The sequence below is a fragment of the Nicrophorus vespilloides genome, unplaced genomic scaffold (assembly GCF_001412225.1).
Source record: "Nicrophorus vespilloides isolate i.1.1-1 unplaced genomic scaffold, Nicve_v1.0, whole genome shotgun sequence".
In the NCBI taxonomy this organism is placed as follows: Eukaryota; Metazoa; Arthropoda; class Insecta; order Coleoptera; family Silphidae; genus Nicrophorus; species Nicrophorus vespilloides.
The window spans coordinates 44,943-50,693 of NW_017097260.1; positions in this window are offsets into that span (position 1 = coordinate 44,943).

Below are 5,751 nucleotides of genomic sequence, written 5' to 3' on the forward strand. Positions count from 1 at the left end.
GAGTGAGCGCCGCCGCATCATAGGAAACTGTATTTTTTTTTAATAGTGGCATTTGGGGCCTCTTAAGTGCCTTACATTAATAACCAACATCTCTGAGTGGCGAGTGAGCGCGCATATAAAATGAGGCTTTTCCCCACCAAAACACCCATCCCGCTCTGCACTCAACCCACCCTAATCCCAAATGCAGGACCGTACTTCAAAACATTCGTACTGGTACACCCTCTTTTTTTTGTAATACATTTATAATGCTTTCTGCATATTCTATATCGGAGTTTCTCAGCCTATGAGTCGCGAATTGACAGCTGTCACCTAGTGTCGAATTGTCAGAAATGTTATATTATGAACAAATGGTCGCAGATTATTTTTCCCAAATACAGCATTCTATCTACAATGACAATAAGCTGTAGACTGGCTTTATACAAGATTAGTCGAGAAGCATCCTTCACTTTGAGCACATTGCGCTTATATCATCTACAAGAAAATAACACGTACATTTATACAGTTATTAGAAACGGTTTGGTAAATTTTGTGGTCTCATTCGTTTAAATCTCCGTTGATGGCTAGTTATGTCGGTCAACGCTGTGCCAGGTGGTTTGGGTGAACATCCAGTCGCTGATGGCAGTTTGTGCTGGCTTTTCTGATGTCTTCTTTTACTAGCTTGGTGTCGTTAAACAAATTAATTTCATCAGTTTGTGGAAAACCATGGTCCATTTATAATCATCCTCAATGTCTATATTTTAATGCAATCATTTTGTGCGTACGTCAAGATAACGGCAGTATTTGTTTATAATTCAACCGTAAATTGCACGTTATTTATTATTAATACTATTACTGTAATTTCCGCTCTAATCTAAAAAAACATTGATATATGTATGCATTGTACAGCATATTTACGGCATAATTATGTATTATTTTTTATATGACGTTCAATTAGATATACAATCTTTACTTTAATTTATTAAAAAAAAAAACTAAATTAGTAATATAATCAAATTTACATACAAACGTTGTTTTTCTTTTTTTATGGTAAAAACATTATAAACATTCAATTGAGATTTGTACCATTTTATAATAAAAATAAGGAAGTAGGAATAATCGTAGAGGAAATTTACGAAAAAGTATCACAGAATACCATCAGTTTATAAAATTTAACACATAATAATTACAGTTCGTAATATAATTATATTACTTTCTCAAATAATCTTAAAATGAGTGTGGTTGCAGCTCGAAGAAACGAATAATATTTAGATGCAACTAAATTAACTACTAAAATTGAATATTTTCATATCCAGCTCATTTGTAACATCTAACCAAGTTCACATATAAATACATATTACATACATCATTACCTCTGTGTACTACCCACATAGCAAGATTCACTCCGAGGCCCTTCGTACCTCTTAGAGTCACTACCAATTATACCAACCCATCGAAAACAACAAAATAAGAATTGAAAAAGCACATATGACTGGTGAAGTGTTGTCAAGTAAACACTGGCCAATTCGAGAAGAAAATTGTACAAAATTTCGTGTATTAATTAAAAATTTAATTAATTTGTTTTATATTGTTTTATTCTATAAAACTTAATAACTTTCAAGATTGGTGTAGCTGCATATACTAACAATTTAATTTGTAACCAAATTATCACGTAAGTAGATTTCCCAATCTTTATGGTCATGGCTAGATTAAAGTAACATCTCTTGAAAAGTTTATACACGTAATGAATATTGTACAGGATGAGCGTTTAAGATTTATGGTCAAAGTTTGTTAGATTTCAGAATGTCAAAGTTCGTAAATATGATGACATGTAGTGCGGATTAAGATAATCTCAGCTATGCACGTGCTGGCATTATGCAAATGGATGTAATAGGCTTGCAGCGAGTAATTAGCTGATACGCAATCGAGTTGAAGTCGGTTAACGATAGATGCAGCAATTAATTAGCACGTTGTGTTTACGAGGGTGGGTACTCTTTTGTGCACTAAATAATAAAGCAAAATGTAGCGTGGCGCCGGTCCTGCACTGGAAAAGCGTTTTGGGCCAAAACCGGTTGTTTGTCGGTCGAGTGTTGCCTCGGCCGCCTCCGCATTGTAGGATCAATTAAGACGGGTTCCCCGTTCCCCGATTACGAACTCGCCCCGGGCTGTGTGAATAGCCAAACGCAATTACTAGAGCTTTGCCCGTGTTTGTATACGGGACGTGTCCGACGAATTCGCCCTCTCACTTGCACTCATTCTTTTACCACTCTTTCTATCTTTTTCTCTCAGGGAAAACACCTCCAGGATTAGCCGAGCCACGATCTAGGTGGCAAGGCCTGCCGCTCTTCCTGCTTCTCATCTCGATTTTCTCATTCTCTCGACCCTTCGGAATGGCAAGGAATATGGGCAAAGGTATAAAAACTTAATCCACATTATCTTTATTACGGGAGATTTATTAGATAGGGAATTAAAATAATTTGAGTCACCCTCAACACGAAAAAACAAAAAAACATTTAATGGCAGGAAAACAAAGTAATATAATCACGCAAACTAAGTTTATGAATCGACTTAGTTTCCGCCAATTATGAACATTACATTATATGGGTCATCGAATTCCCATCATAGTACTAAAGCATACACGTCAATAAACACTTCGCTGACGTGCACAATTAATCTAATCACCTGCTCCTCCGTTTGCAATTGAATATTATCGTGCCTGCACGCATTTGCATTGAGAATCAACACTTCATCTAAACATCAAGATACTCTAACTTAACATAACATAACCTAATCAAATTTTCGTTTCACTGCATACAGCATTGTAGATGTAATAGCTAACCTATCACTAATTAACTGAATTATTCATACACTTATTGAATTGAAAAAATAATAAATATTTAGAACCAAATAAATGAATAAATGTTAACTAACTTAAGATGAAAACCTAACGTGTACCAAATTAAGATATATATCTTGTAACCTTTTTTATTGTAGAGGAGAGGAAACCTTACATAGGGACCACGAGTCATGGTACTGTGGGATTCTTATTGCACTAAAACCTCTCCCCTTCTTCGCCAGCATGCAGAACCTGTATCGCCATACCACTCTACGATGCTGATTGTCATTGCCTCTCTGGCACTTCACTACATCATGTTAATGCTGGCCGCTATTTATTAGCATTTGTTCTTCGCCCAGGTTTTTTTTTATTAGTAAAAGCTTTGCGCATTTCCATCTTTCTGCGAAATTTCCTTCTTTTGCAGATTTATTTAGTGCGCTCAGTACGGCTTCCGGGTGTTCTCTAGCTACAATCTTTATTATTTCTTAAGACGCCCGCAAGCATGAGCTAGTTCTTCCTTGGAGAAAGGGGCAAAGTCAGTTCCGTCCACTATATATTCCTCCGGTGGTAGGTTTTCGTGTTTCGGATACAAGGTCTCCGCTATTGTCCTGGCTCTGTGTGCGGTCATCCCTGCCATCGAGTCTCAGGGTTTTAAAATACCTTTGACAATTTTGTAGCCATCGTCCCATATGTTTACATTCACGTCTTCGCATAGTTTTTGCAAGCACTCCCTCTGCCTTTGGTTGATAGCCACTTTTAGCTTTGAGGTTTTCTTTTTCTTCTGTGTAGTCACCCCCACGCGTTCTTCGCCGCTGCTTATGTCTGCTATTTTAGCAGTCCACCATGCACCTGCTTTCTATGGTGGGCATTTGACTTCCTTGGCATAGCAGCATCGCATGCTTCTGTCACCGCATTTATAAGATATTCTACGCTTTCTCTGTCACTTAGTCTTTCCTGTAGTGTCTGCCGCAAAGTATTTTCGTTCAGCTTTCCTAAAACCCATCCCTGCATATTTCTTGTCGTGACACATGCTGTCCCCAATCTCGAAAGCTATGTACCTATGGTCGCTCATCGAGTCCTTGTCTAGGACTCTCCAGTTGGTAATTTTAGTGGTCATTCTGTTTGTGGCAAGGGTTAGATCTAGAATTGACGCACTAGCACTTATCCTAACTTGAACTAAATTAACATAATTTAATAAAGCTTAAGCTTTTTAAATGAACTTGAATTACTTTTAACATAATATTTTTTACATAACTTAACCAAACCTATCTAACTGTCTAAAATTAACCTATAAAAAATAAACAATTCAAAATATAACTAATAAAATAATAATAAATTAAAATATAATCTATATATAAATTCTCGCCCATGAGAGAAAAGGAAATGCTAATACAAAAATAGAAATAAAAATAACATAATTATTCATCATAATATTGAAAGAACAAAAATAAATCTGTCCAACGAAATACCTTGGTCTTTTGCCCAATAAATTTGGATTTGGACTAATATAAAGTTGTATTACTGTATTACTGAATTATGTATGTAATTTGAAGTGTCGTAAAATTAGCTTGAAAACGTAACGTCATAGCAAAAGTTTAGTAATCATCATCAAAATATTGAAGATCATAAATAAGTGAAATGAGTGTTCTCAGATCTAAAGTCTGGATTATAATAAAATTTCAAGTTTACTTAAATTAAATGCGGCTATTTTGATGGCAAAGTGCTGCTCCAGAAGCATTTAATTTTTTTTTAATTCTCCCCCACATTGTCAATTAAAACGTTCAGCCTTAATTTTGAATTATATATTTACCATTTTGATTTATACACTTTTCTCCATATTTCACGCAATTAAAACATTTCATCCTCCCAGAATTTATAAAGTTTTTGTTGAAAAACTTTTCCATGTATGTCGACAAAAAAATAATTGTTCTTTATGCTTAGTGACTGCCAAACTGTATGATGTGGTATAATAATATTCCAGATGTGCCGCGAAAGATTTAAAAATGTAAGTAAATATATTTGAGCGTTGGAATTTGCTGGATCAGAAAATTCAGTCATATTATTGGGATTTGGCGGAACGCGAAACAAATTCTCCTTTCCCAGTTACTGAAATTTTGCAAAGATCTTGCTAAGTGGAAATACAAAGGTGAATTATCTGGTGAATAGTAGGTAGTGTAATACAACTTACTCTAACTTAATTGTATTACTCTACGAGTATAGTCTAACTCTATTTTTTTGTTCTGGGGTAATAAAGAAGAACTGAAGGACTAGTATTATTCTTACATCACAACGGCTTCTTCTGTTTTTGATATTTATAATATTTCTGCTAATTCACGTATATTATAGTGCGGGTTAATCTCGATCAATGTTTTAATTAAGACTATTAAAGCTTTTTTACGTAACTTGTGTGATTAGAATGCGGAATAACCTTGTTGTTTGATTATGCAACAATGTAATGTGTTGGGTGTTATTCGTGATTGAGTAAACATATACGTGGTATTTGGGGCATGCTTTGATTGGAGGAATTGAATCAATGACGCAAGTTAACTGTCGCATCCTCCGGAGACCGGAAGTACAGAGTGCACTCGAATGCCCAGTATTGTATAACAAAGACATTGTGAAACATGTTTCAACAAATGAACAAAAAATAAAAATTAATTGAATTAATTACTTTTCGCAGGCAACAAATAATTTTCCAAATTGTAACTACTTACAAATTAATTTGCAAACTGACTGTTCACAAGTAACATATAAAAATTAAAGATATTAAAATCTCATTAATGAATGAATATAGTTACCATTCGCAAGCAACAAATTAAAAGGAAATTGTGTCGACAAAAAGCAAAGAAAAACAGTAAAGTTGAATGCTAATATCTGCGATTAATTAACCCCCAGGAGTTTTGCATTAATGAGAAGGAAACATAATGCAAATTTCCAAA